The 13625-nt window shown below is 35.7% G+C and overlaps 1 long non-coding RNA gene across 1 annotated transcript; it reads right to left on the reverse strand.

Annotated features, from left to right (window-relative positions):
- Positions 1–6056: 6056 nt before the first annotated feature.
- LOC148866182 (uncharacterized) lies at positions 6057–13162 on the reverse strand. The gene is made up of 2 exons (XR_016109812.1): positions 11607–13162; positions 6057–6348 (listed from the first exon to the last, which is right to left on the reverse strand). It is a non-coding gene; the product is annotated as an uncharacterized LOC148866182 (long non-coding RNA).
- Positions 13163–13625: the final 463 nt, after the last annotated feature.

The following is a 13625-nucleotide window of genomic DNA, read 5'->3' on the forward strand; positions in this document are numbered from 1 at the left end:
CCACAAGAAAACCCTAGTTGCCACTTCGCCATAGCAAACTGACAGAAACCTGGTTATCTCTAACCCTTAAGGGAAAGACAGCTCGGGTGTGAACCCTACAGTGTCTATACCCTTGCTGCTCTCACTCAGCTCGGTAACCCGTGCAACCCAAAGTAACACAACTTCACTCGGTCACCCTTTCCACCAACTCGGTGGCTTGACAGCTCGGGTAACCCATACACTAAATTGACCGGCTTGGAGTCCACTCACACTTAGAAATATTTTCGCACTCAGAGATACTCGAAAGAAACTATATTTCATTAAAAAGAGAGTTCAGGTACAAGAGTTTTTACCCGAGCTCGAAGGCCCAGGACGATACATTCACAATTCAGAAAAGGAAAAGATTAAGTTACAAACATAAGGAGAAAACTACTTCGGGGACTCACCGCCTCTATCAGGGACCCCCTCGGGGACAGTGTCTGGACTGGCGTCCTCTGCTCTATCTTCGGGACCTTCATCCTCGGAATTGGGGTCATCTTTTGACTGACGCACGATGTCATCTGTGATCCGCGAAGTAGTGATGGCGCTTGTGTCTAGCTCGGAGTAGAGGTGCCTAATCAGCCACCGACTGAGCTTGAAGCCCTTACGATAGGCCTCCGTAATCACATCGTCGAATCTCAAAGACTTGACATAGTCAATGACGGCTTGGGTCTTGGCCTCCTCAAGAGCACCTTCGAAGATCGCAGTCTTCTCCCTTATGTCCTCTTGGAGGTACCCTACTTCATGCTCCAACTTCCCCTTCGCCTCCTTGAGGCCTTGCACCTCGAGCTTCAAGGCATCCCACTCAGCCTTGAGGCTGCTCACCTTGAGCCCTAAGGCCACCTGGCCAACCTTAAGGTTGTTCACCTCGGCCCTCAACTTGTCCTTATCTCGGGCCAGCTCCCCCTTCTCTGCCATCAACATCTCGATGAAGCTCTTTTGAGCCAAGGCGTCACTCTCCAGGCGGTGAACCTGACAACGGGCTGCCCTCAACTTGGTATGGGCTGCGCGAGACGACTCCTCAGCCTCCAGAGCCCGCCTCAGGTACCGATTTGATTGGAGGGTCAAGGCGCGAATGGTGGTGTTCACCTGTGAAAGGGAAACCAGTCAATAAAAAAATAAAAAAAGAGAGAGAGAGAGAGAGAGAAGAAGAGAAACTCACCACCATAGTATGAGTGACAGCTCGGGCGCCGAGCTGACCAGGAGTGAGTTTGACCCACTCGCTGACCTCCCCTGGATATGCAGCAAGCGTACTCTTTTTCAGGCTACACTTGGGGTTTAGGACGGATTGGCTCCCTTGACCCTCCGAGCTGGAAGCCGTCATCTCCACATCGTGGGTGGAGCTCTCGGAGGTCTCGGCGGTAGCTTCAGAAGGATGAGCCCCGACAGTAGCAGCGTTAGCCTCTGTGACGCTTTCCCTGGCAAGTCGGGTAGGAATGGCAATGGGCTCGGTGGGCTTAACGGCAGGTTCCGCCGTCACCTTGGGCCCCTTGGGCACAGCCCCCTCTTCCAAGTCTATGATGGGCACGACTGCCACCTCGGGCCCTGAAGCAAAGGTCTGCGGAAGGCAAGGCTCGGCTGGAGCAGGTGGGGACCCGACACACACCTTCTTCACCACACGTTTCTTCCTCTTCATCTGGTGGAAGAGTCTCTGGTTGTCTATCTTTTCCGCCTCCATAGGACCTGCGATGAAATACGACATTAGTAACTCGAAGCAAACATATGGGCAGAAAAGCCGAAGTGGAAAAAACCTACCCGGACTCAAGCCCGCTCGGACGAGCTTCTCCTCAGAGGTGAAGTCTTTATAATGCAACCCGAGCTTAGCCAGTGACTGGAGCTCCTTCTTGGTCTTCCTGTCTAGGATGACACCAGGGTCTTGAACGGCTATCCTCCAATCGGTGGGGAAGGGCCACCCCGTGCTACTTCGGACTACGAAGTAGTCCCGCTTCCAAGCTGGGACTTTGCTCGGGAGCTTGTCAATGAGTTTAAAACCCGGGCGGGGAGACAGGTAGTAAGACCGCCTATGCCCGGGGAGAGCGCCTGAAGCAATCTTCTTTATAGCCAAGATCGTGCTAAGAATGTCTAAATCTATGGAAAGGGAACGGTCAAAACAAAGAGAAATGGACCCCACCACATTCCGTATGGAGTTCGGGTAGAGTTGGTCTAGGGTAATGTTGAAGTGTACCAACACCTCAACGACTAAGGGGTGAAGTGGAAGTCTGAGCCTGGCTATCAGTTGCTCCCTGAAGATCACGATCTCGTTGGGTCCGTGCTCCCATGGGAAGTCGCCGGTGGGAAGGCTATACGAGTACTCTCTAGGGAGGCGGAACCTCTGTATGAGGTCCTGAAGCCTCTCCGAGGTCATTACGGAGGGACCGAACTGATCTGGTTCCCGACCTCGGTGGGAGGTAGACGCCAGATGACCTAAAGCCACCCGTACTTCGGATGGCTGGGTAGCAGAGGGGACATCCTGAGCCGAGGTGCCTACCTCAGGCTCGTCGATGAGATCGTCTACACTAGATGACATACCGGACTAACAGAGAACCAAACTAGAAGGGAACAGGAAGCTCAGGAGGACTCACCTAAGGAACGCAACCGGACTGGAAGAACAAGACGAACTGGAAGACCCGAGCTAAGAAACCCCTGGCACGAGCTCAAACACTAACGATGGAGGCTTTGTGGTGAGGAAAATGGTCAAGGCACCCCCTATTTATAGCTGCAACCATGGGTTCTTCGAGGCGAAAACGGTTGTGTGTTTTTGACGTCTGCGAAGTCCAAGTCTCGTGAAGTCCGCGCATAACCCAAACGCGACCCAAATCTCTTTTCGGTCGAGTCAGGCGCTAGACCGGTACAGCTGGACGGAATGCATGATGGTGCAGCACAAACACCGACGCCAAATCCACCCGGCGCGTCATGACCTCCGCATTGGGTCACCGCCGCCAGCGCAGGGAGTGGGGGCAATTGATGGAGGGTGATTTGGCCCGACCTCGTAGCTCAGGTACACGTAGGCGTGACCTAGCTCAAACGGTGACTCAACACGACAACACAACAGACAAGAGCACAGCTCGGTGGGGACCCACCGAGCTCGGCACGACAGCTCGACGGGTAAACTACTCGCCGAAAGTCGCCTCGCCCGCACCTCCTCCCCGGGGTCAAGGGACTTCGAGGGGTCCCAAGTTTGGGGCACCCTGACCCCTTTTGAGACTCGAGCTCCTCCCATTGGACCTAGGGCCATTCCCAAGCAAGAACGCAACGATTCTTCTTTGAACATCCCAGGGCACGAAGACCTCGGGTCCGCTAGCTCGGCATAACCGGCCGCAGGCAGCCCGTCACTTAGGGGACAGCCCAGCTCAGGGCGGTTCGCAGGAGAGCAACTCGGTATACCATAGGATGGCTTCCTGCCAGATCGTCGTACCTGACAAACCTGCAATTTGCAAGCGTGTTCCCTCGCCATGCCTGCCACCTTTAGGAAGGCGTTCCACACCTGACAGACACGTACCCTACAAGACGGCCCCGCACGTGCCACCTCAGCCCTGCCGGTAGTGGGTGTAGCAAACTGACAGTGGTGGTTATACCTGCCCTATCAGAAGTCAGAGGGCTGGGAGAAACGGAATTCAGCTATAAGGAACTGACCCTCGAGGAACAAGGTATCTTGAATCATTAGCGCAACCTGCACTCTTAGCTTTCGTTTTCCTTCAACTTCTTGCACACGGTACTAACTTAAGCATCGGAGCGTTCCCGTCGGGAAACCCCCCGGGAGTTCTTCCTCTCTCCTTTAGTTTCAGGTACCTCTCAGGAGCCACTTGAGCACCAACTAGGAGTGACCGGATTGTGCTACATCAAAAATCATGGCTGATTCCGATACCGGCCTCTTAATGAATTAAACAACATCAATCAGAATCCGATTCTAATTCGTGTTTGAACCAAACAGGTAAGGGGAACAAACCTAACGGACCCTAAGATTATAATGTTTCATATGAAACATAAGAAAGCGAATATTATATTTTAATGCTGAACCCATAATCCTGTCAAGAGATTGTGAAAATCAAATATTGAAAAAACCACATTTGACAATCTGTGCTCAACGGTTTAAAGCCAAATTAAGCTATACGCAAAATAAAAACATCAATTGAAGCCCCGTTTGGTTCGTGAGAATAGGGGTCTGGAATCGGAATTGGAATGGGTTATTCTGATTCTAGAATTGGAATCTCATTTCCATTCTTACTGGAATGATATTCCCCATTTGAGAGAATGGCCATTCCCTGCCTCTCCCTTGGGAATGAAATTTCATTCTCATTCCTGTATGAACCAAACAAATTATGAGAATGGACCATTTCGATTATAATTCTGGAGGATTTCGATTCCGATTTTAATTCCGATTGCAAACCAAACGGACCCTGAGTTTATATGAGTATTTTACCTATCTTTTATATTTGTAAGGAAGTGGTAGAGTCAAACTTTTCTTGAAATCACTAAATCTGAAATGTGAAAAACAAACAAATTAGCAAATAATCTAAAAAAATTCTAAGATAAAAAAAAATATTCGTTTTTTTTTTAATTCATTTTAAAAAATGAGGGGAAGTTTCAATATTTACGAGAAATTTGAAGGGAGGTTTAAGTCTTTTACCCCAACTTTTTTTTTAAATCTACCGAACCGAAACTACTTAAATCTCTCCAATTAGTAAAATTTTGATTTGATTTAATACATAAAATTATCATAATTTTAATTTTTAAAACTCAAAAGAAATGGTCGACGATGAGAATGGATGAGAAAAATCTGCAATCCCAATTTTATCCTTACAACTCAGACGATGACCTAACGCATACCTAACTCACCAAATTTAGATTCATTAAATCAAGGCTTTGGGCCACCGGGGTTATAGTTGCAGTTTTTGCTGCTCAAGAACTATAGATTGTATCTAGCACTGTGTTTTTATATCCAGAAGATCAGGACCGAAATAGCTAGGGGCTCATTTGGCGACGTAAAAAAAATGTATTGAGCTTTTGATATAAGATCTGGACAGCCCCAAGACAGTTTGGCAGATATGTGCCTTTTTATGCATTAATCCATGTCTTTCCGCGTGAGATTAAAACGCAAAATACGCAATTTGAAGCTTCCCGAAATCAGCCCAAAATAGGCTTTTCGCATCTTTTCATCACACCATCTTTTGGCAGCTAGATCTTCTGTGAGCCAAACAGGAATAAACTAAAAATCGGTCTTCCTAGTTTGTAAGCAGTCGAAAGACCGCGCAGATAGGCACGCCAAACGGGCCCTAGATTAAAGGATCTCTTGCTAACAAAAACCCTACATATACTATGAAAACATGGTATTCATTCATACGTAAGCACCCTATAAATTTAGGATTAAAGACATGATATCTGAAAATTTTGTGACCAATCAAGTGGAACTTATCAAAATTTACAAGTGGTTTTGATTTATCAAAATTCTTCTGGTACCATGTCTTTTTGACATCATAGATTATACAGGAGATATTCCCAACGAGCGGTTGGATGCTATATATATATTGTTTTTATTTGCACCACAACTGAACTTCATTCACAAATTATGAATTAATTCATTGAATTTTTTTTCTATTTTCTTTGGGCCACGCCATTAAAAGGTTGTTGGTTATCAATAGCTAACGTAGAATTGAAGACTCCTTGGAGCATCAAGATTAGATATTTTCATATTTTTAGAGAAGCAAATTCTGTTAAAGAGTGCCTTACTAATCTAAGTCATAAGTTGAAATAGTGATAGATTAGATTTGAGGTTCAGGTGTGTTTGTGTGATATTTCTAGGTAAGGGCTACCCCTTTCTTTGTAGCCTCTTCTTTCTTTCTACTACATGTATTCTTAGTTCATTGTAAATTGCATAACTCTAAAGCATACCAATTTATTAAATTTTATATTTATTTATTTTTGTTATTTTAAACAAAATGAAATGGCAAAACAAGACTCATGTAATGAACTGTCTAATTAGGCTTGGATGATGAAAATGAAAATATTCGCTTTTAAGGTCATGTGTTTAGACATTCTCCTTTGTTGTTTGTTATGTGCATTTATTAAAACACCCCTTATATTTGCATTTTACCAAGACAACCCCTAGAGTTTGCAACTGTATTACTTACTAATGTTTTTGATAGACAAAAGTGTACAATGACATTCTAGACCTTAACAACCATTTGTCCAAGTTAATCACAAGAGATTTGAATAGACCCATAGCTGATGAGGGGTGACAAACAAACTGTGATTCAAATGAAGATGGGGGATTTTTTTCATTTTTTTCTCTCTTCCTTTTTCTTCTCCTTTTTTTTTTTTTCTTCTTCACTTCTGGTGTAGAACAAAACAAGAACAGTCAGATCCATTATCTTCTAGAAGGCTAGCAATCCTAAACCCACATCTCATACAAACGAGAGAGAGAGAGAGAGAGAGAGCATTTTGAGGCCCATTACAGCATAAAAAACATAAACAAAAGAATAAGAAAGCAGTCTATGGGCCATTCTACCCATCCTCTCTACAAAACACAACCGCCAAAACTGCAGGGACGAATTATGTAAGATTGTTATATGATAAGTCAGCAGTCGTGACCAACCGACACCTGTCATGAGTTTGGTCTTCTCCTCACAGAGCGTGCCTCACACTGACTTCACAACTCATTTTAGTTGTGCATCTAGAGCATCTTCAAAATTATAAATTTTTATTCATGGGAGATATTCCTGATGCATGGTTGGAACATGCTGTGAGGTCAGTGTGAGGTGTGTTCTGTGAGGAACTAATCCAAACTCACCTATCATAGGTTAACTTTATTTAAAAAAAATGTATATTTTTTATGCCAAATCCTAACTTGGCCCATTTGCAACATTTACAATTACCAATATAGCCTGAGAGTCTAAGACATTACCATCTCCGAATTTACTGAAGGAGACTAAATAATGTGTAACAATTTATATTTCAATTACTTGGGGGCATTTGCCAAGTCTTTCTAAGTGGTCTTTCAAGCTTTTCAAAGCTTAGAAGACCTGATTTTTAGCTTTTTCGTTTGATAACCAAAAGATAGGAAGCCGAAAAGACAGGCTCCCCAAAAAGCTTGAGAAAGCTCAAATTTCTCTTAAATTCAAAAGCTTCATTTGAAGCTTCAGGTCTTTTTGAGCATACTAGCGGGGGCCTGTGCGATGTACGAGATTTGTCAAAAATAATAAATCTGATAACTACAATGTTGTTTAAAATAATTGATCTTTATTTTTGTTATTTGTTACAAAAATAATAAATTACTACTAATTACTTAATAAAATAATTATTTTTTCCATATTATCCATTAGTATTCTATTTTATTTATTTTGTTAACAATTAAATATTATATTTGTTATAAATGTTACTTAAATATTAGTAAATACATAAAGTTAGGTTGTATCATAATTAAATTAATCTAAGCCCGAGTTTGAGGTTTAAGAATTCGGAGTTGGGGTTTGGTTGATCCTCAACCTGACCCAACCCCCTTGCAACCCTAATGACATTTGTAATTATCTGAACCAAACTAAGCTATGGGGGATGGGCTACCCCCCATTGTGTAGTCCAATGAACCAAAAACATAAAAGATATTGGGCCAAATTTTCATAGTGTATTAAGAATTTTATGGGTTGCCTAGATAGATTTTTTATATATTTATTATATTAAACTAAAATTAAATAAAATTTTGATTTATAAAAAATTCATAGTTTTATAATTAACATAGGCAAGTTTGTCCCTATCCCAGGCCTAGACAAATATTATTACACTTGGGGTGTGGGTCGAGTTAGGCAAAGCAACCTTAATAAATGTTAATACAATATTAAAATATGGCCCAAGATCTTTTATTTTTTTGGTTCAATTGGCTACACGAATGGGGGTAGCCCATCCCCCATAGTTCCTTCGGCTTCAATATTAATAAATTTTATCTAAAATTAGTTAAAACAAAAATAATCTATGGATGGGTGATCCTAGTTTTGGTTCAATCCAATTATGAATGCCACATTTCTCTTAGGTGTGCAACTTGGGTGGATTGGGTTGAGTTGAGGATCAACTGAAGCCCAACCTGTAGTCTTAAAGCTCAAACTCGGGCTTAATTTAATTATGACTACAACCTAACTTTATATATTTACTAATATTTAAATATTTTAAATATTTAAGTAACACTTACAAAAACATTACAACATTTAATCATTAATAAAATAAAATAAATAAACAATTATTTTATTTAGTAATTAGCAATAATTTATTGTTAGCTATACTTGTGTTAATTTTTATTAACTTTTCTATTAATGTTTATTAATTTTCATCATGGTTAGATAAATTGTTATTAATTTTTATAATTCTAAATTGAATTTAAATGAATGTTATTTTTATTAGTTTCTATTAATTTTTATTATATTTTATTCACTTTCATTTTTTTAAGTGGAATTTAAATATATGTGCACTGTATAAATAATAATTTCAAATTAAATGGCTAATTTAAAACATCTATTGAAATATTACACATATATGCTTATTTTAATTTTCACAACTTATCTTAGTAGTACTTCATTGTTGATAACTTTATTTGTTGGTATTATTAATTTTTCACTATTAATAATACCCGGGTACCAGAAAAAGAACAAGGCCTCAATAGAAGGAAAGGAAGGAATTTCAAAATCCAAATTTTACTTCTATGCATGCCATCAAAGAACTTCACATTGGTCCACTTAAAAGGCATGAAAAACAGATTTCAATCAACTCAAAATTAATAGTTCTTAAAAAATAAATTTGGACCGTAGAAGTAAGAAAAATGATCTATTTTGTATTTACAAAACAAAGTATGTACCTGACAAAGCTCTATTCTAGTAGTCTGAGTAGCTAAAAAGGCACTTCCATCTAGTGGAGAAGGGAGTCCTAACAAAGTCAAGTGAACCTTCTGCACACACACATCTCTCCTTGCAGGAAACCCCCATTCTAATTTTTTGTTTTTTATTTTTCTTATTTTTTAATTCTCCATAATTACTCATTAAACCAATAAGGAAATTACATATGCTTAACTATTTCTAACGGGTCCGGATGTAGTAGGCATGTTAGGTAAGCACAATGAGTGAGCACGTAATAGCTGCGTGACACATGTCCCAATTAATGTGCCTTTTATCCAAACATTTATGTTCCATTAAATAGAAATTATCTATTATTTTATTATCTTTGTCAAAATAATTAAAAATAAAAACAATGAAAGACACATTAACTGGAGCATGTGTCACACAACTATTACGTGCTCACTCTTGTGCTTACCTAATGTGCCTACTACATCCGAACCCATTTATAACAACCATAAATAAAGAGGGATTTGCTTTTGTAATGTTTAGTCAAGTGGCACCACTTTCCCCCACTTTCTCCTAAATTATCTCTAATTCCTATTTATCTCCTAAATTATCTCTAACTCCTATTTATCTCTTAAATTATCTCTAATTCAGAGATTCTCTCCTAAACTATCTCTAATTCCTATTTATCCTCTCCCCCACTTTTTATCTATATCTATCTAAAGAAAGTTTCAATTAAAAAAATTCAAAACAATTTAAATGTTATAACAAAATTATATACTAAATTTAAAAGATTTATTCAAAACACAAAAAATTAATAGATTTAATAATATTCATATTATTAATAACTCAATATTTTTACAAATTTCATCATGAAATTATGTAGTAACAATATAAATTATAATTTTATGAATTATTCAATTTAAATGTTATTCAAATAATAAAAATTAACATTAAAAATAAAACATTAGTTAAATATTTCAATAACTAAAAATCTTAAATAATAATACTATTTTTCTGAAAATAGGATAATTTCAAGAAATTGATGTATTTTAAATAAATATAGTAATATAATAATTAGAGTACTGATTGAAAAATAGTATTATTAATAAATAGCATTTTTCATAATTACAGTATTGTTAATAATTAACAGTATTCTCAATAAATACAGTATTTTATTAATAATTAACATTATTAATTAATTAACAGTATTCTCAATAAATACAGTATTGTTAATTAACAATATTTATAAAAAATAGTATTAATTAACAGCAATCAACAATAATTATTTTTAAAATGCAACTAAATAATTTTTTTCAACTATATTTAACGGAAAATATATTTTTTTCAATAAATACAGTAATTTAATAATTACAGTACTATTAGTAATTTGGCATTTTAATAATTACATTATTTACTGGAATGCAGTATTAAATGTAATTTAGTGATATAATTTAGCATAAGTAACCAAAACATAAAATATCCATCAATTACACAAATACTATTAATATTTCAAAATATTGAAAATGTAATTTTATGCTATTATGCTATAAATAATGTAAAATACACTAGTGATGTCTATTATGCTATAAATAGCATAAAATTATAAGCTATAAATGATTTTTAAACTATAATTAGTGATTATAAATTAAGCTATAAATAGCATAAAATTACATTTAATTACCAGAAAATTACATTTAATTACATTTAACATTAATTAACTAATTATTAATTAACAGTAATATAATTCATGGTATTTATTTTTAAGCTGTAACTAAATTCTTTTTAAACTGTAATTACCAAAAAATTACATTTAATTAGTTTTAGCCAATAAATTACCAATATATTTCTGAAAATATGATAATTTCCAGAAATTAATGTAGTTTAAATAAATACAGTAATTTAATAATTACAATATTTATCGAAAAATAGTATTATTAATTAATAGTTTTTTTCATAATTACAGTATTTTTAACAATTAACAGTATTATTTAATTAACATTATTAATTATAACATTTATTTATTAACATTTGGTGTTTAAAATGCTTGGTTTATTTATTTGAAGATGATGTAGATTATTTTTATTTTTGTTTTTGCCAACTATTTGAAAATGTTTGCTTTACTTATGTGATTGATGTGTTTTCAATTTGTTGATGCAATTTTATGTCCATAAAAACAAAATAATAATAATAATAATGATAATAATAATAATAATAATAATAATAATAATAATAATAATAATAATAATAATAATTAATAGTATTAGAATAGTACAATATTTCATTTAATTAATAACTGTTAATTAATGTAAAATGTAATGTAATTACTGTTAACTAAATACAGTATTTCATTTAATTAATAAATACAGTATTAATTAATATAGTATATATTTAATTAATTGCAATATTTTTGTATTTAATTAATTACAGTATAATATTAAAATGTGATTGTAATACAGTATTATAAAAATATAGTATTAATTAATTAACATTATTAATTATAGTATTTATTATAATTGCATTATTTTTCATAATTTTTAATATTTAATAGTATTAATTAATTAATATTATTAATTATAGTATTTAATTAGAAGCATTTATTAATGCACTATTTCACCTTTTTTTACCAAATTTCGTGCATCGCACGAGTCTCCGCTGGTTCATAAATAAAATTACTGTTATGAGTATCAATACAAATTTTAAAGAAAGCAATTCTTTAACAATCTTAAAATGCATCTCCAACAACTCAAAACATGAGTAACAGAAGCTTACCTGTAATAACATTTGTAGACCTTGTGCACTCGTCTAACTTTCCACACACTGCAATTGCCAAGCAGCAGTAAAACTATCGGTGGAATTGTAATCAAGAAATAGCACCTAGGAAAGTCATGAGTCTAATCATTCTTAGTTTGAGGAACATGCAAAAGATAAAAAACCAGATCTGCCACTGAATTAGTATATGAACAAATGACTGAAGGAGGAAGCCTTCAGCTCCAAGCTATTAAATTTTGGTTTCAAGAAAACTTTGGCTTTCAACCTGCTCTGAAATGAAAACTGTTAACAGAATTTCACTCAAATTTCATGAGAAAAGAAGTCATATTAATCTCACTTTCCTAGTTTTTCTATCTTGTTTCTTACCTGAACATACCTAATATCTATTTTTTCTCCCATCTATATCTATACTCTATACTATCTCTAAAAGTACGAATAGATGTGATTGGCTTCTGAAATTTTCACTAGACTAAAATACCCCATCTATAAGGTCTGAATCAAGAAAAGCAATGGTAACTATGTAATTTTGTTTTCTCATTTAATGCTTATTTGGAAATGAATCTTTTTGTTCATAATTGTAAAACGAGTACTTGGCAAAAATATTATTTAACATTCCCATTTAATGCATGTTAGGGAAAATACACAAAAATCCCTCTTTTTGTTCAATAATTAGAAAACAAACCATGGTAATTACTCAAACCACCCCTGAAGTTTGGTAATTACAATCACCTCCCCTAAACTTCTTAACACATTTGCAAATAAACCCCATTTGTAAAATCCTCTAACAAGAGACATGAAAACTTCCAAAATACCCATGTAATTACTATTGATGCTGGTTTATACATAAAAACAATATAAATGTTATGAACAACAAAAAAAAAAGAGTTTAAAGTTGCAATTTTACCTTTTAGCAATTGATATGAAGGGCAAAATTGGAAAATACATCAATTCCAAAAAAGAGATTATAAGGGAATTGGGGTAGTGATTGATATGAAGAAAAACTTTGGAAAATAAACATTTTGGTCCAAAGTAACTACATGGGTATTTTAGACATTTTTGTGCTTTTTGTTAGAAGATTCTAATAGAGGATTTACTTGCAATTGTATCAAAAAGTTCTTGGGAGGTGATTGCATTTACCAAACTTTAGGGGGAGTTCAGGAATGAAAAAAAAATTTATAGGAGGTTTTAGTAATTTACCCTTTCATTTATTTAAATTAGAAAAAAAAAAAAAGAAAAAGAAAAAACGTGAAAGTACATCATATGTTCTCAATAGCCGATGTTGGGCCACATTAACCACCATAAAAAGATTTCTAACTTGCAAATGGATGATCAATATTTTTAACCTATTTTCATTGGTTCAATTCTTGGTCACTAAGGTATAGGTGGTCTTCTCTTCTTTATTCCTACTATATGGTGGGTTAATTTCTCATTTTCCTTACCTTTAAGCCCACATCGTTGAATGGCAAGATATCTACAAGAGTAAGTGGTATTTTTTATAGCAATTCATTGTAAGGCTTTTAGTAATTGAAGGAACTGAAGTTGGAATTTATCATATAGAAGTTAATTCTTGCAAAGGTAACAAGAATTTGAATAAAATTTTGATGAAGGTAACTGATAAAAATTATTAATTTTATTAATGAATCATAATAAATGTGATAAATAAGAATAATTTTTATAGATGTAGAAATATAAAAAATTTGCAAAAAAATTTGGAAATGTATTATATACTATCATCATCACAAAATCTGTCATGTGCAAAGCTCGTACACAAATACTAGTAGCCATATATATCACCACTATTTCATTGAAGTAACCCTCAAGATCGAAATGGCATTTCAGGAATTTCATTGTATCATAAAATCTCGTTCATCAGCAGTGGTAGTTGAAGATTTAATCCCTAGAAGTTTGTATAATAAAGGCCTTTAAGGCTATGTTTGGTTTGAAGGAAAAGGTAGGGAAAGACAGGAGAACCTCTACAAGCTTTGTAAAGTTTCCTTACCTTTCCCTTCCTTTCTCTGT

Source organism: Nelumbo lutea, chromosome 3 (assembly GCF_056320005.1).
Source record: "Nelumbo lutea isolate HS-2025 chromosome 3, American lotus-T2T, whole genome shotgun sequence".
NCBI lineage: Eukaryota > Viridiplantae > Streptophyta > Magnoliopsida > Proteales > Nelumbonaceae > Nelumbo > Nelumbo lutea.